The following is a 22,903-nucleotide window of genomic DNA, read 5'->3' as shown; positions in this document are numbered from 1 at the left end:
AAGCGCAGGAAGCTTGAACAGCCACAGCTTTCTCCCTGATCACACTGGACTACAGGAAGAATAAGAGTGGCAACTCCATCACAAAATCTGCGGGAAGAAAATGTACATGAAAATTACCCTCTTTTAAGAATGCATCTTTCTTCTGTCTTAGACGTTGTTGTTAACTGGGAGGCCTGGATATCGTGAGAGATCCAGTCGCCTAAACTCCCACTCTTGTAAATAGTATTTTTCTTTAATAGAAAGACTAGATCATGTTGAAATCTCAAAACTGATCGTGTTGGCAATTACAAGCACAAAAATTCACATTGCCAGAGTCAAATATGGTTACTGCAGAGCAGCAGAGGTTGAATCAAATACCTTCGGCGTGGCAGGCTCATGAGGAGGTACTACCACAACATTGAGTCCAACTCCTACCTCGACATAACAGTATAACACACTGGATACACCACATCTGAAACAAATATTGCATGGTTTCTGTCATCAAATAATATCCAACCAAAATAGTTATCACTTAAAGTTTAAAGTAGCCAAATAGAACAAACTAAGTGATGCAGAAAAAAAAGCATAGCTGAACGAAAAATAGATAACTAACAAAACATAACAACCTAACTAGACAACTAGAACATCAAGCTAGTGAGGACTTCATGATACAAATGAACGAATCACCACAAATTCTTCCACTGCAGTGGCATTACATGAAATCAAACCTGTGCACCAGGAGAAGACCCCTGAAGCCAAGAAGAGAACAAGAGTAAAGAACCTGGGTGCAAGCTATTATCCCTCTAATAACGGAAACAAGCATGCAAATACTCATCACTTCAGAAACCCACTAAAACTGGTCCACTAGACAGCATATAACTTCGCAATGGAGACAATAACTCAGAAAGTCATCTAGCCTTATCTTCCGGAACCAATAACTTAACTTACCACACAATTACAGGACATATACAGACAACGAATCGAGAAGAGATGTCCAATTGTGGTTGTCCTGGTTCTGTGCCCTGAAAGTAGAAGGAAACTGTACGCTAGATATGCAGCACAAAAGAAAAAAAAATTGAAGTTACAACATTTCGAGTCCCAAACTCAAATCTACTGGAAACATACAACTCTCATAGAAAGGAGAAGAGAAACTTAACAAGATTGAGCAGAACCCATATATAGGATGCAAAGGGAACTCCAAAAGTTTTCTTCTAGCGTAAGGTGGTTGTATGACCAGCAACATCCCCCTTAACGCAATTCCCTAAAAATACAATGAAAATTGTGTAAATTCACCTTGAATGGGAATAAACAAAGAAGAAGTAACAAATTTCCAAAAAAACAACTTAATATAGAGAACTCCCTCCATAGAGACTGGGTCATTTTCCAGGACAATTTCTAGTCCTAGAAAACGAAGGATCAAGATGACTGCTAAATACCAGGCACCGCCCTAACATTTCTTGAAATAATTTTATGCATCCTTTACGTGTTCGTGTAGAAACCCCCCTTCAAAAAGAAAGCAAGACACCGTGAAAACCTAATCCGCCGGTTGAAAAAGGAGATCTAGAAAGATGGTCTTCACGCCACAAAAAAAAGAATTCAATGGAACAAGCTAACGGGACTCAGAAAGATGGTGTACAATAAGAAATGTAAACGCTGCTCTTTCCATCAGGTGAGCTCTTCCATACCCAACAGTGCATATTCTAAGACAAGGTGAAAGAATTTTTAATATGAATAGGAAAAGAAGTGGAAAGAGTAAACTTAACTTTCAGAAAACCCCCTAAAAACAATTAAGAGGCATTGTGTAGTGTGCTGGAAGCCTGGAATACATTTCCACAATTTCCCACATAAAGATATCTTCGACATGATTACACTCGGGAATCATACACACTGTCTAAGAAATGAGAACAAAACTCAACGAGATTGAGCAGAATCCATAAATAGGAGGCCATAGGAGCTCCAAATGTTTCTCTTTCTAGCTTAAGGTTAGTATGGACGACAGCAACCACTGTAATGCAAATCCCAAAAAGAAGTGAAAATTTTGTACCTTCAACTGAATAAGCATAAACAAAGACGAATTAACAAATTTCCACACCCAACTTAATATAGAAAACTCCCTCCTGATAGGCTGACTCATTTTTCGGAGCAATTTCTACTCCAAAAAAATATGAAGGATAAGATGAGTGCTGGAATTGACTCCCTAGAGTATGATCAGCTTGAAATAGAAAACCCCCTTCAAATAACCAAGAGTCCTCCACATGTGTCAAAGCCCTATAAAACAACCGACAAGATGAACAAAGTCCAAAAAATGTAAACAAAAGAAACCTAAACAACAACGACGAATATTTTATACCCACGTGAAACTTTGGCACAAAACCCCCTTCATCGAGTTGAAACTTTGGACAGGTTCCCCTCTCGAAGAAAACACATTAAGGTTTCTGCATAAACCTGATATACCATAAAATACCAACTATTAAAAAACAAGTCCAGACAACATGTTAGGGACTGAAAAGATGTAAAGCAAATTTCTCAATTTATGCTAGCTGTGTAAGAGAACAAAGAAATTTGAGGTACTGTTTCTCCCCAAGGGCACGAGGGAAGACGAGAATCAGATTGTGAATAATATGAATTCCTGAAAAATATTTAGATAGGTAATAGGATTAGGAATTAACTCATTACTTGTCGAAACAGACAGAATTTTAGAACCCAAAGGAAACTCGGTGGGACAAATATCTTTCAAGAAAACAAATAAACGTCTCCTTTAAACACCAATCATCCTCGAAACCGACAAATAACGCGGAGGACCTCACATGTTAAGGGAATGAAAAGATAAAGCAAGATTCTTAGGACATGATCTGTTAGAAAGTAGAAGTTGTGAAGGATATTGAATAGTGCACTGTTCCCTGAGGACACGAAAACGCGAACATCCTCATCGAGAATGATAAAACCAAAGATGAAGTAAGAAATCCATTTAAAATAGGTAAACCCCAGTTGGTTGACATAACATCTCTTTGGAGCAAGTTCAATTCAAACCTTCATGAGAAAATCAAGTGAGCTTTTACATGCTTCAAAATTATGGTTCCTCTAACAAGTATATAAATTAAAGAAGCGAAGTCAAACTTCAGTATACCCCCTTCCAAGATGAACACCTCATAATTAATTTAAAGGACTCAAGTTTAGAGGCATATCCAAATGGAACTTTCTCCAAAGAAAATGTCTTCACTAACACTTGTCATCCCCAACACCAACCAATAACACAAACAACAAAATGTCTTATGTAATAAAAAGAAACCCAAATATTACACACGAAACCCAAAAATAATTTTAAGAGTACTGTTTTCCTGAGGGATATTAGAGGAATACTGTCAGTTGATCTATGGATTTTGTACGTTCCAGAGAAGTGTGAAGTAGGACAAACCCCTCGAGACAACTAACTCTTATCTACTTGGAGTAAGTCCAACTCAAATATCCCTTTGAAAATCAAATAAACTGTGCATGCTTCAATTATTATTCATCTAACAAGAACAAAAGTTTAAAAATCAAGTTAGGAAAGACAGAGAATACAGCATAATTAACTCACTGTTGATTTAACTCCTACCAAACAATAAAGCGAAATAAATATATATAAGTTCTAATAACGCGACAAGAAGAAAGAATGCAGTTAGGTTTAAAGCCACCGCCTTCCCCATGATAACACAGGAATACAGGAAAAGTAGGAATGGCTCTTTTTTTAAAATATATATTCATATTAGAAGTATCTAATTGTTGTATCTTTAGGTTAGAAACAATATATCTTGATTAGGAAACCCTATATTCTTTGTGTATCCCTATATATACTACTTGTGTACACTAAAGTTAATCATCAATACAAAGAGAATTAACTGTCAATTACAATCTCTTTGTACTTGATCATCTCACTCTCCATCTCTCGTTCTCACTCGACCTCTATCTCTTTAGGTTAGAGCCAATATCTCTTTATTAGGAAACCCTATATTCTTTGTATCCCTACATATACTTGTGTACACTAAAGTTAATCATCAATACAAAGAGAATTAACTGTCAACTGTCTTTACAATCTCTATGTACTTCATCATCTCACTCTCCATCTCTCGGTCTCAGTCGACCTCTCTCTCTATCTCGGTCTCAATCGACCTCTCTCTCTCTCTCTCTCGTTTATTATCAGGAGGGTCATCCCTCTTCACAAGAATACGTATCCTCAAACTAAAACCCATAAATAGGTGGCAATGGGAATTTCACCTGTTTCTCTTTTTAGCTTAAGGTGGTTGAGTATGGACAGCAGCATCCACCACAATGCAAATCCCTAGAAATGACGTGAAAAAATTAGCAAAAATAGGTGGCAATGGGAACTTCATTCAGCTTGAATAAGAATAAATCAAGAAGAATGAACGTTTTTCTACACAAGCAACTTAATCTAGATAACTCCGGCTAAAAGTTGAAAAGGAACAAGATTAATTAGAAAAAGACTTAGAAACAGAGTGCAACCAATAAGGTAACTTCAGTGCACAATTGTAAAAACAGATAGGCAGAAAATAACAATGAGGAAGGTACATTAATGGAGTAGCTTGGTGGTCAAGAAGCTTCATTAATGGAAGAGTTTGATATAGAAGAACGCAACTACAACTCTTCATTGAACTCATATAAACAACATTCTAAGTGAAGACATAACTTTAGAGGTAAGATAAACTAATTTGTGGTGATTATTCCAAAACAGAACTTAGATTTCTAGGTCAACATTTTTTTCCGAACTTTTATGAAGACCCAAATTTTCGGTGAAATAATGCCCTTAGAACGAAGAGCATTTTCGGTGACGTTTTTACCAAAAAAAAAATTCGTTGAAAAACAACAAAAACTATAAGATAAATATGGCAACAAAAATAAATATGGATTTTCGGCAGGAACCACCGAATTTAAATCGAAATTTTTCAGCCAGAACCAACAAAAAAGATGGCAACAAAATCTCATCTTCTTCTATGACAAGATTTCTTTGAAAACAACCTAAAGAGCTAAAGAGAAGTCTACTTCCATGAGTATATATGATTCAAGAGAAATCTATAACAAGATTTCTAAGAAAACTACCTAAAGAAGCCTTGAAACCCTAACACATCAAGATAAAAGTTGAAAGAATGGCTTTAAGAATTTTTGGAGGGAAGATATTAAGGGTTTTAGATGGAGGGAAGGACCTATCTGTAAAATAGGGGTATAATTCTAAATACCTCATAAGTTGTGATGAAGTTGAACTCTCTGATATAAATAGCAAAAAGTGTATCTACAAATAGCCAGCTCTCTAAATAGCTCTTAGTAGCTATGTAAATAGCAGCAGCCAAACACATATGAAGTTACAAACAGCAAATTGAGGAAAGTTATCCAATGATTCTTTTCCCCTTGGAACATGAGCTGGATAAAACTTTTGGGCCTTCCATACCCTGTACCCTGAAGGAAGTGGAAGGAAACTGTATGCTTAACGTTGAAATCAGATATACACCAAAAACGGAGAAAATAAAAAATCCTCAGCCAAACAAACCAGCTAGAATAATATTTCACATTTTCCAACAAATGAGAAGGAAAAGTAAAGGGAACTCCAAGTATTCCTCATTCTGACCTCAGGTGATGGTCACCAACAACAGCTTCAATACATATTCCTAAAAATAAAGTAAAAAAATATTGCTGTTCAACGTGCATGATATGATAAGCAGATGCCTTTTGACAAGTCCCTCAAAATAGAACCTACAGACTAAGTACCTGAAAATAGAAAACTCCCCCAGCTAACTTTTCTGCATTAGAGTCCTAAGTCACCAAGTACAAAAAATAAGCAGGATATGATAAGCAGATGCCTTTTGACAAGTCCTTCAAGTAATTTAATATGTAAACCTATTGCATAGATATCACCAACAGATAAATGTAACTTCAACGAGTTGGTGTAGAAAGCCTCAAAGTCCCCTTCAAGAGTTCAAGTGTTACTCTTTTCCTCGATAGGAGATGATCCGGTTTTTAGTAGCTAACACCATAATATTGTCCCTCGAATAAAGTGAAGGAACCATTTAATAAAACATTTTAACCCAATGAAAACCTACATAAAATACATATATCTAAACAATTGGCTTAATCGACTTGAAATAGAAACCCCCCCGTCAAAGATCCACATGTATCCAAGCGCTATAAAAGATAATTTCGATATAAACAACTAAATATAAAAAAAACAAATTCTCCAGGAGTTCAAGAATTACTCTTTTCCGCAACAAGAGACGATCATTTTTTTAGTAGCTAACACAACAATGTTGTCCGTGGGTGAAGGATTACCAGTTGAACAAACATTTGAACCAGATGAAAATCTACACAAGACAAATATCTAAACAATCGAGATGATATGAAAGCCCCCTTTAAAGATCCACATGTATCCAAGCAAACTAATAAACTGAACGATCAAGATGAAACAAGTGCAACATGCGTAAAAGGAAGATACCTGAGAAAGAAGAAAGAAATTCAAACCGAAAACCCCCTTCGCCCAACTGAAATTTGACACGAAAACCCCTTTCCGTGCAAGAAGAATAATGAACTTCTCACTGTAAAGTTCAGTTCTCCTAGAGTGCCAACAACAAAAAGAAGGGTGCGGAAGAATAAGAAATAGAGCAAATATCTCAATTTGTAATTGTTAAAAACTGAAATGCACAAAAGAAATTAAGATGGTACTGCTCCACAAAAGGTTCAATATTGTTTATGGTACTGCTCGCTCCCCAAGAGAGATACAGGTGAATCTGAATTTCGAATATTGCTGATTCCTGAAATATATTAAGTAAGATTCAGTATTTTGGAATAGAGAAAATGTCCTTCAAACGAGGTCATAAATTAGGAAAACCCCCTTGACAAGAAACCAATTTTTATAAGGTCTCAGTGGAGTTCGTCCAAGCTGCAAACCCCTAGAAAAATTCAATGAACTTCGCGCGCAGCTATTACAACTCCTCTCTAACAAAGAACAAAAAACAAAAAAGCGAGTTCAGAAAGTCCCCTTCAGACAGTCACGGACGTCACGGTTAACTTTCAAATTTGACCCCAACTTCCCAACCATCCTAGCAAACTAATATACTCAAATGAGTACTTAGAACTACTGAAAACACCCTAAAGAAAGAAGAAATAGAACGCTTTTTAACCCATCGCCTCCCAACATCAACGTGGCTGAAAAACACTGGCCTTCCTATCACAAAGATGCATGTGAAATAGAAGAAAACAAATATGTTCCCGTAAATCTGGAAGAAAGAAACAAACTGAAGAGGAAAGTGCCCCCCATTCACAGAAACCAAATGGACCCCAGTCCTCAAATTGATCACCACCAGCATAGGAGAGAACATGTTTGAGTACAGCAAGTTCCTCCAGAAGTACTCAATACATTCATTAAGACGTCGCAAATCCCTGGGAACATCACATAATTTTTATGAGTTAACTTGACGAAGTTGACCACAACCCTCCTAGCAAACCAATGAACTATGGCGGAGCAAGACTAAACACCCCATTACGAGATCCCTAAGAACAAAAATGAATTACGTCTTTCAATTGAAAAAGACCACCCAATAAAGAAAGAAAAAGAAACAAATAGAGGGAAGTTCAATCAGAAAATCGCCTTCACCCCCTCTATATTTTTACAAAACACATCCATGAATAAGGAAGAGAACAAAATATAATCTCCTTGGAGAAGGATAAACCAATGACTTCTGCATACTCCACTTATTGCACATTTTGAGGACTGAAAAGATATATAGCAAAGATCTTAGAATAAGGATATCACAATTCCTGAAATTTTAAAATAGAAAAAATACCATTAATCAAAATAGATAAAATGATAAACCCTGGTAGAGAAGGATAAACCAACAATATGGACGAGGAATGTAGTAAAACCTATGTAAAATAGGAAACCCTCTTGAGGGAAAACTAGACCAGATCCCTTAGAGTGAGGCCATTTCAAATCTGCCTACGAAAAAAAATGAATTTCACGTGCTTCAATTGTTGTTCCTCTAACAAGAACAAAGAAGAAAGTCAAAAGATCGAATAACGTCTTCTAAATGGAAAACTCATCATTTGTTGAAAAGAACAGTATCTTAAAGGCCAACTCGGAATTCGAAGCAGAAAATAAGACAACCGTTATCCTTGGTACCAACAACTAACATGGCGCAAAACCAACATGTTATAGCCTTGTTAAGGCACAAAAAGGTAGAGCAAGTTTACTAAAAATTGGCATGGAAGAACCAAAATTTAACAGTACTATTTTCCTGAGGGACACGAGCAGAACAAGGACAACTAGTCTTTGCAGGTGAAGCAAGTCAGAGCAGTATAAATGGAAGATACCTGAGAACACGCAAAGAAAAATGTAGGAGTTGCAACCAAATTTAAGTTGAGACAGAATGCCACTTCGCCCAACTGAAGTTTGACACAAACCCCTTCCCTCCAAGAAGAATAATGAACTTCTCTCTGCAGAGCCCAGATGTGTAAAGTGCCAAGAATAAATAAAATGGTGCAAGGGAATAAAAAGTAGAGCAAATACCTCAATTTGTGCTAGCTAAAAGCAGAAGTGGACAAAAGAAATTGAGAAGGTATTTCTCCGCAGAAGGTTCAATATTTTTATGGTATTGCTCACTCCACCATAGAGATACACGGGAATCTGATTTTCGGATATTGCAGATTCCTGTGAAATATTAAATAAGATTCAATATTTTTTATTTGGAATGAAAATTAGAAATTAAATACCCCCTAGAAAATGCAATGAATTTTGGGCGCGTTAATTATCATTCCAGTCTACCGAAAACAAAGACGCGAGTTCAGAAAGCCCCCTTCACATAGTTAACTTTTGAAGCTGATCCCGACCGTTCTAGCCAACCAATAATCCAATATACTCAAATGATTACTTAGAACAACTGAAAACACCCTAAAGAAAGAAGAAATAGAACACTTTGTAACCCATCACCTCCCCACATCACGTGGCAGAAAAATACTTGCCTTCCCATAACAAAGATGCCTGTGAAAGGACGAAAACAAATATGTTCAAGAAGATCCGGAAAAAAGAAATGAAAGTGAATAAAGAAAGTTCAATGAGAATAACCCCCATTCACAGAAAACAAATGAACGGGGTCCTCAAACTGATCACCACCAAGTCACAAGAATAATTTTGAATATTGCAAGGACCTGAGGAAGTATTAAATAGATGCACTGTCTCGTTTGCAAATCCCAGGAGAACACCACAGGATTTGACATCTAACTTATAAATTCTTTAATAAGGATAAATAGTTGAAAATCAAGTTCAGAAATCCTTTTACCCGGTTAACTTGACGAAGTTGTCCACAATCCTCCTCGAAAACCAATGAACTACAGCAGAGTAGGCCTAACCATCGAGATCCCTGGAAAGGAGAAACGAAATAAATTATATCTTTCAATTGAAATAAGACCACCTTGTGAAGAATGAAAAACAAACTGAAAGAGAGAAGTTCAATCAGAAAACCCCTTCACAGAAAACAAAAGAACCCACGCCTCGAAGAACACCACAAGTGCAGGTTCCTGAAAATGTAATCAATGTACTCAGCCTTTATATATATGCATAACTAACAGTCTCATAAACAAAAATAGGGAAGTAGACTTACATGGAACAATAGAAGAAAAATTCTGCGAGGTTGATGAAATATCGGAAACCCCCAACGGGAAAACCAAATGAAATCTCCTTAGTCAATTGAATTTTGCATGCTTCCTTTTTTGTTTCTGTAACAAAAGGATAGAACTCTTTAGTCATCGAGAAGGAAAGAAGTTTTGAGGCTAGTTAGGATGGAACTCCGTAGAGAAAACTCTCTTCAAAGAAAATGCCTCCTCTGAACTCCAGTGTCCTTAAATAAACCATCAAATAACACAAAAAAGACGTGTAGAGTGATTTTTTATCGTCTATATTTGGTTACTGCTTTATTGGTGGCGAAGTAAGGAAATCAAGGATTTTAAAATATGGCAAGCTAGAAACCAAAAGAATTTTAATGGTAATATCTTCCCAAGGGAAATGAGATGAAGGATATCACAATTCTGATAGTATAACATGGACAAAATGTTGTGTGGACTGCTCCAGCTCTTATTTCGGATCAGATTATGGCTTGGTCGAACATTAAAGGAAAGAAGCAACTTATCAATCTTATTCCGAAAGCTATTATCTGGGCAACGTAGAAGGTGAGAAACGAAATAGTCTTTCTAGACAAAATTAGAACAGCAGAACATATCGTTTTCTCTTCTAAATGTCTCATCTTCCATTGGAGCAGAACTATCCCAGGGGTGAACCTTAGATCTTTTGTCGACTTAGTCGAAAATTGGGAGGCTTTTATGTTCTCTATGTAATTTCTAGCTGTTTTTGTTGTCTTTTTTGCCCCTTGGGGCTCTTGTATCTCCTTTTCCCCTCGGTTCTAATTCAATCAAACTATTCAAAAAAAAAACATGGGCAAAGTGTCATTGGTCAAAATAGATAAAGTGATAAACCATCGTAGAGAAGGATAAACAAACAATAGGGAAGAAGAATGTAGTAAAAGCTATGTGAAATTGAAAACCCCTCTTGAGTGCAAACCAAATCAGATCTCCTTGAGTAAGGCCAGTTCAAAGTTGGCTATGAAAATCAAAGGAGCATGTTATTCCTCTGGCAAGAAGAAAGAAGAAAGTCAAAAGACAGAAAAAAAAAAAAAAATTTCAATGGCGAACTTATCAATTACTGGAAAAAAAGAAAGTTTTGTGGCAAACTCGAACAATATTCCAAGCAGAAACTAAGACAGCAGTTGTCCTTCGTACCAATAACTAACACACCGGAAGACTAAACATTAGCCTTGGTAAGGAACAAGATGGCATAGAAAGATCACTACAAGTTCACATGCAAGATGCAAAAGATAATAGCATAATTTACCTTGTGAAAACAAAGGATTACAAGAAGAATGGGAGTGGTGTTCCATCAGAAAGATACCTGGCAAAGAAAATGCATAAACCTTTAGCAATTTTTGATTAAAAACGACCATCCTCATCCAAAGCAAGAACAAAATGGAAGAGGAAATCTAGACTAGATAACCTCCTTTTTAAGCAAAACGAGAAAGCCTAGTCTTTCAAATAGACACCGACTTCCCTGAAAAACATCGAGGAACTTTTTTATAACCTTTATTGCACATTCCAATAGTAACGAAGAATGAAAAACACTTATAATGCACTGAAAATGACCAGGGTAGACAGCACGACACCATCAAGTCAAATTTCTAAATGCAATAGTAAATTGTCTAACTCCACCAAGCTGAAATGGTCAATTATCAATCCAGTTCACAACTTCATAAGTTCATGATCTGATCTTTGTTTCCCAGAAAAAATAGATCCTCTAGTATCTTCGAAAAAGCAGAAAAATAAACAAGGAGACTAGGGTATAGAATTCGGGCACGAATTATACAGTGCCACTAAAACTGGAAAAGGAACAAGACTGCAAATACTGATAACATCACCGATATACACATCCACTAAAACTAGACCATTAATCAGTATACAGCTTAGAATCAAACAGCGTGCAACCCATAAGGTAACTTCAATACACAATTGTAAGAACACATACAAACTGCAAACTCAGGAAAGCTATCTAGTGATTCTTTTATCCCCGGAACATGAACTGAATACAAATTTTGGTCCTCTCATACTGTGCCCTGAAACTAGTTAAGGAAACTCTATGCTTAACGTAGAAATTAGATATACCACCAAAAGGAAGAAAATAATCAATTAGACCAGAAAACACCTTCCAAGAAAACCAAATCAAAGCTCCAACCAAATATAGAATCCTCTGGCAAACAAACAAACCAGCCAAAATAGTATTTCAGATCCTCCAAGAAATAAAAAGGAAAAAAAAGGGATTTAGAGCGAACCAAGAACTAGATGGCGAAGGGAACCTTAAATGTTCCTCTTCCGCCTCAGGTAATGGACTATGGTTACCAACAACCGCTTCAATACATATTCCTACCAATAAAGTGAAAAAACATTATCGTTCAACGCTAAGTAATATTCCAGAAATAACCAACAGACTAAGCAACTCAACATGGAAACTCCCTCAAGATAGACCAAGTAACAAAAAATAACAAATTCACTCAAGATAGACCAAGTAACTTTTCAGCATGTCAGTCCTAAAACACCAACGATAAAAATGCGCAGGATATGATAATAGATGCCTTTCGAGATGTCCGTAAAGTAAAAAAGGGATTGCTTAGATACCCCTAACAGAAAACTACTTCGATGAGTCGGTGTAGAAAGCCCCCTTCCAGAACAAATAGAAGCACTTCCTATGTAAACCTAATCCCCTAGTCAAAAAGATAATACAGAAAGATAGTCCTTGCACCAATTGAAGACATGTAAAGGAACAGTCGTAACGGATTATGCACAAGAAATCTGAAGAAAATACTCATATTTAGCAGATATTCCAACTGGCGCACCCTGGAAACAATTGAATATCACTGTACCTGTAATCCAAGCCTGAAAAAGAGTTCCCGACGGAAAAATAACTTCCATACAAAGTACCAAATAAAAATTAAATTAAGTTTCTCAAGGGTTCAAGTATTACTTTTTTCCGTCACAGGAGATGATCCAATTTTTAGTAGCTAACACACCACAATGCAGTTCCTGTAATAAAGTGAAGAATTACAGGTTGATTAAACATTGGAACCATACGAAAACATATACAAATGACGAATATCTAAACAATCAACTAAATCGACTTCAAATAGAAAGTCCCCTTCAAAGATCTACATGTATCCAAGCGCTATGAACAACAAATCAAGACGAAGCAATTCCAAGACACGTAAATGGTAGTACCCCAGAACATAAAAAGAAAACTTTTGGAGCTATAACAAAACTTAACTTGAGACAGAAAACCCCCTTCACCCCACTGAAATTTGACACAAAAACCCGCTTTCGTTCAAATAATGAACTTCTCTCTGTATAGCTGATGTAGGACAGAAATGGGAAGTTGGAAATAAGGAAGAAACTAACTTGATTATATTATAGATATAAGAAATAACGCACTAGTATCACACCAGTACAAACTAGGAATCACTCCTAGAGCCCTTAGGCATCACACCTTTGGGGTATTTGCATCACACAAACACATAAAGCTTAACTAGCTGCTGGAATACTCTCTGTCTGTCCTCCAAACAGCAGAATTACATGCCTTATATAGGCCTAAAACCCACCTTTGCTATCTTTACTTGTAGACTATTGAACTTCTAAACTCCTATAGCACTAAAAAACATTATAAAGGACATTTAAGACATTAAAGAGACACTATAAGACATTAAAGACATTAAAGAGACACTAAATGACATTAAAGACACTTAACCATCCTAATACTTAGAAACTAGTAGAATCTCCACAAAGACATGTGGATCAGGCCCGCATTATTCAAGGTTCTAAGTGGGCCATTCATGCAAGACACGCCAAATCAGAATTTGGGTCTGGCAATCCTTCTTTTGACGTCTCTCATATGCCTTAAACAGTTGCTGCCATTCATCTCTATCAATAGCACTATAGCTCAGCTGTCCTGGAGTGCCAACAACAAAAAGATGATTGCAAGGTAACAAATAATAGAGCAAAAAATCTCAATTTGTGCTAGTTAAAAACTCGCGGACAAAAACAATTAGCATGGTAATGCTCTTCAATATGTTTATGGTACTGCTTGCTCTATGCCTCCACCAGAGGGATACACGAGAATCATTTCGAATATTGCAGATTTCTAAAAAATATTGAGTAAGAAAGAACCATTATTTTTGTGGAGAAAAGATCTTTTAAACAACGTCATAAACTAGGAAAAACCCTTGAAACGATATTATATTCACGTCTCATTGGTGTTCTTCCTACTAAACCAATGAATTTCGCATGCATTAATTACTACTGCTCTGTAACAAAGGGAAAAAAACAAAGGACAAAAAACAAAGAAGCAAGTTCAGAAAATCCCCTTCACAATCAATGCTGATCCCAACCGTCCTAGTAAAGCAATATACTTAGATAGTACTCAGAATTATTGAAAACACCCCAAAGAAAGAGGAAATAAAACGCTTTATAGCCCTTAACTTCCCAGCATCAACGTGGCAGAAAAACACAAGCCATCCCGTAAAGAAGATGCCAGTGAAAACGACGAAACAAATCTGCAGAAGCGGAAAACAAACTCAATTCCGTGTACATTAGAATTCAATTTATAGATGAATAAAACGACAATTGAAATTTCAAAATTGCATATATATCAAATCTGCAGAAGCAACCAACAAATCAAGAACGAAAATTCAGCCCCATATTATACTAAGACAATCTGTACAGTACACCACATCTGAAACAAATTGTTTATGTTAAATCTCTTTTGAAATAAACATTCATCCAAAACAGTTTTTCGCTCGGGATTTTAAGCAGTCAATGACAAGAGTAACAAATTTAAAGGAAACAAGTTTGAAGGACCTGAGCATGAATTACACTCCTGCTAAAACTGGACAAGCAACAAGCCTGCAAATACTAGTACAATCACCGGTGTACCAATCCACTAAAACTAGACAATTAATTAGCATAAAACTTAGAAACAAGGTGCAATCAATCAGGCAACTTAAATACACATATGTCTGAACTCTGAACAAATACGATTACAAGCTGATAAAAGCTATCCAAGATTCTTGACCCCTTCAAAGATGAGCTAGAATAAATTGTGGTCCTCTTACCTTGTACCATCAAAGTAGTGGAAGGAAATCGTTGAAAGTAGATACACTCAAAAAAGGAAGAGAAAAATGAATTAGAACAGAAAACCTCTTTCCAAGAAAACTGAACCAAGCTCCAACTAAATGCAGAATCCTCAGGAAAACAAAAAAAACAGCTAGAACAATCTCTCGAGTTCCCAACAAATGAGAAACTAACAGGAGTTATAGCAAACCAGGTAGATGGCAAAGGGAACTCCATATGTTCCTCATTCCAGCTTCAGGTGATGAACTACGGACAGCACCAATCGCGTCAATACATATTCCTAAAATTAAAGTCAAAAGACACTGTTGTCCAACGCTTAAAATCAATCTAGGAAGAACAAAAGACTTGCACTTAAGCAAGTAAGAACTTCAGTGGACGGAGAAATTTACATGGCACTGCTCGACAGAAGGTTCATTATTTTTTATGATACTGCTCCACAAGAAGTATACAGGGAATCTGAATATCGAATATTCAGATTCTTAAGAAAAATTAAATAAGATTAAATATTATTGTATTTGACAGAAAATTAGGAATTATATCCTGCATAAAGAAACAACTTTCATAAATTATGAGAAGTTGAAAACTCCCTCAGACAGGCAACCCCGATCACATCTCATTGGAACTTGTCCAAGCGGCAATTCCCTAGAAAATGAATTCTGCATGCTTTAAATATTACTCCAACAAAGCTCATCCCAACCAATTGTCCTAGCAAACCAATATACTCAAATGACTATTTAGAACTATTAAAAACACCATAAAGAAAGAGGAAATAAAACACTTCGTAACTCATCACCTCCCAACATTAACGTGCCAGAAAAAAAAAGACTAGCCTTCCACAACATAGAAGCCTGAGAGAAAGATAAGAAAATATGTACATCAATCCAAGAAGACCACCTGAAAAGAAACTGATAGAGGGAAGTTCAATCAGATAACCCCTCCAAAAAACAAAAGAACTCAGGCCTCAAATGAAACACCACTAGGTCACATGTAAATACTATGTAATGCAACTATGTGCAAGTTCCTTAAAAAACACTAAATAGATTCACTATTTCTATATTTGAATAACTAACACCTCTTTAAAGCAACAACGAAAGATAGGAAAACCCCCTCCATTCACAAAACAAGGTAATGCATCTCTGGAGTAGGACCATTTCTCATAACCCTGGGAGAAAAAATATGAAACTTTGCATGCTTCAAAGATTATTCCCAACACGGTTAAAAGACAAAAAAACCCCTTCCGAGAAACAACTTGTTAATATTTGAAAGGACAGAATTATAGACGCAAATTTGAACTTCAAAGGAACTTCAGAAGATAAAACCAACAACTGACAAAAAAGAGAACCTCCATTAGGGTATGGAGAGATAAAGAAAGATTTTTAAACAACTTGTTTCCCTGAGGAATATGATGAAAGCACAAACAGCGAATCTTTGGGGATTAGTTCTTCTTGATGAAATAACTATATTTAATGTTAGTTACCAACAGAGAAAATTCAAACCCAGCCATAAAAAAAGAATTCTGTGGAACTTATGTAGAAGAGGAAAACCCCGAAAAGCATAAAATATGCTGCAATGTTTCTGTATGTTGATATGTAATTATGAATTAAATCCCTTACAGAAGGAATCTTTTTAAACGTCACAACTTAGGCCAGATCGCGTCTCATTGAAGTTCGTCAAAATTATAAGTTTAAAATGTAAAATGTAAAATCTGTATTATCTAAATGCAGTGGAATATATATTTATCATGTGTAATAGATAACCCCCTCGAGAACAAACAAATCACATCTCCTCAGAGTATGTCCAATGCAAAGATGCCTGTGAAAATCAAATGAATTTTGCGCTGTTACTCTTGGAAGTTGCAAGGATAAAACCAGAGAAGCAAGAAAAAGGACACAAACAGACTTTAGAGGCGAACTCTTGAGTTCCAGCCAGAAAATAAAAGCCTAGGCCTCCTTGATACTACTAAGAAACACAAAAGATGACCATACTTGTTAGCTTACATTTTGGTGCTACAAAGAACAAGAGATTTAATGGCACAACTTACCTGAGGGGCATGAGGAGAACATGACCAACTAGTCCTTCGAAATCAAATTCTCCTTGTAGGTATTAAAAAGATCAAATGTTAACGATACAGATAGGTAGACCATCATAGAGAAAGACAATCCAACGCTAACGAAAAAATTTATATAATCCATGGAAGTAGGAAAAGCACCTGGAGGGGACCTAATTATATCTTTGTGGAGTAGGTCCAATTCAAAGATCCCTTGGAAAATCAAATAAATTTCGGCATGCTTCAATTATTATTGATCTAAGAAGAACAACCAAACTGTGGCTGTCCAAACTGTGTGCACTGAAAGTAGAAGAAAACTGTATGCATCATGCTGAAATTACATATACGGCACAAAAGAAAAAATTCTAAGTTATAAGGTTTCAAATCTAAGACTAAAATCTACTGGAAATGTTCAAACCCTCTAACAAGGAATGAAATGTCGGTTTCGATGGAAATTTCGGTCGGTCCAAAAGTGGACACGTTTCGTGGAAACGTTTCGCTCTGTGTGGAAATTTTACAAATTTCCGGAATGATAAAACAGTTTTAAAACAATTAAGTTCAGTACTAATCTACAATAAAACAATTAGTTTAGGGGGTAAATTGAGTTATTTAACTCTATTAGTACTAAAACAGTTAAGTTAGGTGCTTATCTGCAATTAAACAGTTAGTTTAGGGGGTACATTGAATTATTTTTCAGAGGTAAACCTAAAACAGTTAGCTTAGGATCCAATCTGCTATAATAGTAATAGTTAGGGGGCTAACAAAAAATAAAACATAACATACTTGTTTTGTAGTAAAAATTGTTTCCCCCTTAAATACAACCCTTAATCCCTATTTCTAAGACTTCTCAGTCGGTTTCGACTGTTCCCTCTTCCTCTCTCTTTAGATTTTCTTTCAAATCCCAAACTAAATTCCTAAAATCGAAATCTAAAGTTAAAGATCACCTAAAGAAGAGAAGAATCTCTTGAAGAACAAAATATTTGAGAAGTAGTCAAGAAAGATGAAACAAATTAACAGATAGGTAAAAGATAAACGACTAAGGTATTATATGAGTTTCTGATTTTAGAATCTTTCGAAACCCTAAACCTAAATCTCAGTTTCGAAATTTCGTATCAGATTTCGGTGGAAATTTCGTTTCGATGATGTGAATTTAGGACATGTTTCGGTCATTTCGACCGAAATATGTCGACATTTTATTCCTTGCCCTCTAAGAATTGAGAACATAACTCGGCGGGATTGAGCAGAACCCATAAATAGGAGGCAACAGGAACTCCAAATGTTTCTCTTTCTACCTTACCATTAATATGGGCAGCAGCAACCACTGTAATGCAAACCCCAAAATGAAGTGAAAATTTTGTACATTCAACTTGAATAAGCATAAACAAAGACAAATTAACAAATTTCCACAACAAACTTAATATAGAAAACTCCCTCCTTATAGGCTGGGTCATTTTTCGGAGCAATTTCTACTCCTAATATATGAAGGATCAAGATGAGTGCTGGAAATCACTCCCTAGAGTATGAAGGTTCAGCTTGAAATAGAAAACGCCCTTCAAGAACCAAGACACCTACACATGTATCAAAGCCCTATTAAACGACCAACCAAGATGAACAAAGTCCAAAACATGTAAACAAAAGAGACCTAAATTACAACAACGAATGTTTTATATTCAAATAAAACTTGGGCAAAAGACCCCCTTCATCGAATTGAAACTTGAGACAGATTCCCCTTTCGAAAAAGACACAGTAGTTCTCTGCATAAACATGATTTGCCATAAAATTACAACAATTAGAAACGGGTCAAGGCAACATGTTAGAAAAAAGATGTAAAGCAAATCTCTCAATTTATGCTAGCTACAAATTTCTCAAGGCAATATGTTAGAAGAAAGTTAGATCAAACAATTGAGGCATTGTTGTGTGCTAGAGGCGTCAAACACATTTCCCATATAAAGATATCTTCCACATAAACCAACAGTCCGCAAAGCTGTCCGTATAATACCAATTGGTCAACATTTGAACCACATAAAGACCTACACTAAAAACAAACACCCCTATAAATAGATAACTTGAAATAGGAAACCCCCTTCAAAGACTCAAGACTTCTCCGCGTGTATCAAAGCCCTATAAAACAACCGACCAAGATGAACAAAGTCCAAAACATGTAAAGAAAAGAAACCTAAACTACAACACTGAATTGTTTTTTCCTAATGGAACTTACGCAGAAAACCCCAATCATCGAATTGAAACTTGAGACAGATACCTCTCCGAAGAGGACCCATCAACTTCTCTGCGTAGACCTGATATGCCAGAAAACATCAACAATTAAAAACGGGTTCAGACAAAATATTGAAGACTAAAAAGATGTAAAGCAAATTTCTCTATTTATGCAAGCTAGAAATGTAAGAGAAGAAAAGAAATTTAGTTCTCCCGAAGGGCATGAGAGAAGAAGGGAATCAAATTTTGAAATATTAAAGATTACCGAAAAGTATTTGGATGCGTAATTAGGATTTAGGAATTATAACTCCCATGAAAGAAGAATTATGTAACATAAATCAGGAAAACCGCCTTTGAAGTTTAAAGCGAAGTAGATCTTGTTCAGTTGGAGTTTGTAAAAGTGAAAAATCTCAAGTAGACATCACATGGGAAGCGTTAATTACTTCTCTAACAAGGACAAAAATGAAAATTACCACCATCCCCCGGGCAAACTAATGAACTCAAACGAGAACTTGGCAATTGAATGCTTTGTTACCCAATGCCTCCCCAAAATTAGCATGGCAGAATAGGACTTTGCCGTCACAAGACCCCTGAGAAGAACTAAAACACATTATGTCTTCCGATTCAAGATAAGGAATTCTCGAGCAAACAAAAGAACCTCACCCTCTGAAAAAATACCACTAGCACACAAGAGAATAGTTTTATGTGTTACGGGTTCCTGAAAAAGGATGAAACAGATTCACCATATCTTTATTTGCATAACCAACACCCTCCCTAAATCAACAGTAATGTAGAATACTTTTATGGGATAATTGAGGATAGGAAACAACCCTCGATTCCCAAAACAACGTAATGACTCCCTAGATCAAGTCCAATTCTCACATCCCTGAAAAAAAATTGAACTTTGCATGCTTCAACAATTCCTCGAAGAAAAAAACAACCGAAGAAGTGTGTTAAAAGGAAGAAACCCGCTTTTCAAGATAAACAACTCATTAGTTATTGAAACAGACAATATTTTATAGCCCAAATGGAACTTGACATGACAATACCTATCAACAACACAAATAAACGTCTCCGTAAACACCATTCATCCTCGAAAACGACAAATAACTCGAAAGAGGACCTCACTTGTTAAGGGAATGAAAAGATAAAACAAATTCTTAAAACATGACTTGTTAGAAAGTGAAGTTGTGAAGGATATTTCATAATGCATTGTTCCCTGAGGAAACGAGAAAAACACGAATAGTTGGTCTGTGGGTGTTAGGTACACCTCAAAAAAATATAAAGTAAGTTTAACTCTGGGTATTAATAAAAAATAATTTTATATTACTTACCTAAAGAGGCGAACCCTCATCCAGAATGATAAAAGCAAAGATGAAGTATGAAATCTATTTGAAATAGGTAACCCAGTCTGGTTAACAACCAAATGAAATCTCCTTGGAGTACGTCCAATTCAAATACCCATGAGCAAATGAAATGAGGTTTTGCATGCTTTAGATTATTGTTCCTCTAACAAAAATAAAAATCAAAAAATAAGCCAAGTCAGAAGACAAGAAACCCCCTTACAAGATGAACAACTCATAAATAATTGAAAAGGACTTAAGTTCAAAGGCAAATCCAAATGGAACTCCCTCCTAAGAAAATTTCTCCATTGACACCTGTCATATTCCTCGATACCAACCAATAACACAAACGAAGGCATATCTTATGAAATAAAAAGAAACCCAAAACACATATGACACTCAAGATACCCAAAAAATCAGTCAGTCAATGTATGGATTTCGCATATTCCTGAGAAGTGTGACATATATAGAACGTTCTTGTTTTAGATAGGTAAACCTTCATACAAAAGATAAAACCAACAAAATTGTGGAATCTATGTTAAATAGGAAACCATACCCCTAGACGACAAGCCAAGTCACAACTCCTTAAAGTAAGTCAATTTTGAAGAACCTAGGAATATCAAATGAAATTTCCACGCTTCATTTATTATTCCTTAGTGAACCTTAGAGGCGAACTAGAGAGCAACTCCAGGCAGAAAAGCCTCCCTAATAAACCATTTCCCTTGGACACCTCTCATTCTTAAAACCAGGAAATAACACAAAAGAAGACTGCATATGTTAGGTAATGAAAAGATTTACAGTTGAAAAGTATTAAATAGATAAAATTTAGTAGTACTCTTTTCCACGAACAAACTATCCATGGATATTTGTTTATCGATAAAGATAGGTAAACCATCGCAGAAAAGGATAAACCTTCTGTAAAGATGAGTTTAGGTAATCTATGTAAAATAAGAAAAACCCCTCGCGAGAAAATCAAATTATATCTTCCTAGGCTAGGACAAGTCTAGTTTAAAGGAGAAGGAAATAAATATAGCACGCTTCAATTACTATTCCTCTAACAAGGGTAAGAAAGCAAGTTAAGAAAGACTCATTCAGATACAACACAATTAGCTCCTCGTAGTTGGTTCCAGTCCTCCTGCCAAATAACAAAGCAGAATAAATACATAGAACTACCAAAAAGACCACAAAAAAAATAATGCAAGTAGATTTATCAAATGCGACCGCCTTCCCCATGATAATACAGGAATAGCTACTTCTAGTCCGTATCAAACATCCTCCCTGAGAAAAAAAAATGGCACAGAAATTACCAATTTTTCATTTAAATCGATCATCTTGAGCAAAGTAAAGAAACTAAAGGAAAAATCTGAACTAGACAACCCCCTTTTGATAAGAGAAGAAAGCCCAATCTGCCTCACAAAGACGCCTTTCCTATAGAACATCAAACTTTTTGCATATTTCAGTTTTAAGAAAGAACTTTTTCATCGCATATAATTTAGGGAGAAAACAACAATCAAATCAAGGACATCTTCAAGTTGAAATATATTATTAATAACTTGTCATCAATTACACAGTGGTGTTACACAATATTTCAATAGAAGGATACTATCCCCCATGATAACATTTCATTGAATACAAAAGGTAAAGATTTAAGGAATTTCAAACCTTAATAAACCTTACAGTTTGCCAAAGCTTTCAAAAGGTAAAGATTTCTCTGCCCAAGATGATTAACTGAAGTTGTGCTAAAGAAACTTGAAGCTTCCATATTAGCGATAACACATACCATGCATAAGTTACTATACCTGAGAAATCTGATTCAGCAACAAATTCATCTGACAAACAATTTGTGCATTTCCCGATTAGCAAACCATAATTTACAATTGGTGCATTCCCCGATTAACAATGCGACCAAGCTACCTTCAAAAAATTATTGACCTAATTTATTTCTTCTCCAATCTTTAAACCCCAGAGCCGCTATTTCTCTGAAAATTTCACTCTTTTTCTTGAATGATTAAAGAATACAGGTGAGAAAACAATAACCCCATTTGGTATCAAATATAAACTCAAATCCAATGTGAAGTTGAATCGAATAACGATACAAATTTCCAAAATTGCATAGGTATCAAATTTGTTGAAGCAATCAACAGATCAAGAACGAAAATCGAACCCATACTATCTGAGAATAATCAGAGAACACAACTAAGAACCATGTCGAAATCAAAACCTTTAGAGGGTCGAAACTTTACCCAAAATCAAACAAATCAACCCCGAAACCCTCATTACTAGACATGCAAACCGATTTTAGGTTGAAGGATCTCGAACCGGCCTCCAACGAATACAGAAAATAAGGAAGACAAGAGAGAGATCGAAGGGCAAGAAAGAATGAGAGGATACGGTCAGAAGGAAAGAAAGGATGTATGTAGGGATTTAATCCAACAAACAGGATAAAGCGGTGGAATACCGATCTAACGGTCTTGATGGCAAATTTCTTATAAAGTAGACAAACGGCTTAAAATTTAAATTTGGTGGAGTGGGGGACCTGGCAATTCGACCGTTTGTAATTCTTCTT

General features: G+C 35.9%; 3 long non-coding RNA genes across 3 annotated transcripts; all 3 read right to left on the bottom strand.

Moving 5' to 3' along the window:
* Positions 1-365: 365 nt before the first annotated feature.
* Positions 366-2,987, bottom strand: LOC147556950 (uncharacterized). Its single transcript, XR_015233669.1, has 3 exons — positions 2,024-2,987; positions 928-1,240; positions 366-451 (listed from the first exon to the last, which is right to left on the bottom strand). It is a non-coding gene; the product is annotated as an uncharacterized LOC147556950 (long non-coding RNA).
* A 3,250-nt stretch (positions 2,988-6,237) lies between these two features.
* On the bottom strand, positions 6,238-9,458 carry LOC147556949 (uncharacterized). The gene is made up of 4 exons (XR_015233664.1): positions 9,297-9,458; positions 8,528-8,998; positions 8,332-8,454; positions 6,238-7,779 (listed from the first exon to the last, which is right to left on the bottom strand). It is a non-coding gene; the product is annotated as an uncharacterized LOC147556949 (long non-coding RNA).
* Positions 9,459-10,049: 591 nt separating this feature from the next.
* On the bottom strand, positions 10,050-22,641 carry LOC147556948 (uncharacterized). The gene is made up of 8 exons (XR_015233663.1): positions 22,137-22,641; positions 20,123-21,615; positions 19,825-20,043; positions 17,985-19,712; positions 17,133-17,201; positions 13,806-14,022; positions 13,538-13,631; positions 10,050-12,958 (listed from the first exon to the last, which is right to left on the bottom strand). It is a non-coding gene; the product is annotated as an uncharacterized LOC147556948 (long non-coding RNA).
* Between the last annotated feature and the right edge of the window lie 262 nt (positions 22,642-22,903).

Source organism: Eschscholzia californica, unplaced genomic scaffold (genome assembly GCF_041429995.1).
Source record: "Eschscholzia californica isolate CP2 unplaced genomic scaffold, dmEscCali1.0.p SCAF_2, whole genome shotgun sequence".
Taxonomy (NCBI): Eukaryota; Viridiplantae; Streptophyta; class Magnoliopsida; order Ranunculales; family Papaveraceae; genus Eschscholzia; species Eschscholzia californica.
This window is presented reverse-complemented; position numbering and strand designations above follow the sequence as displayed.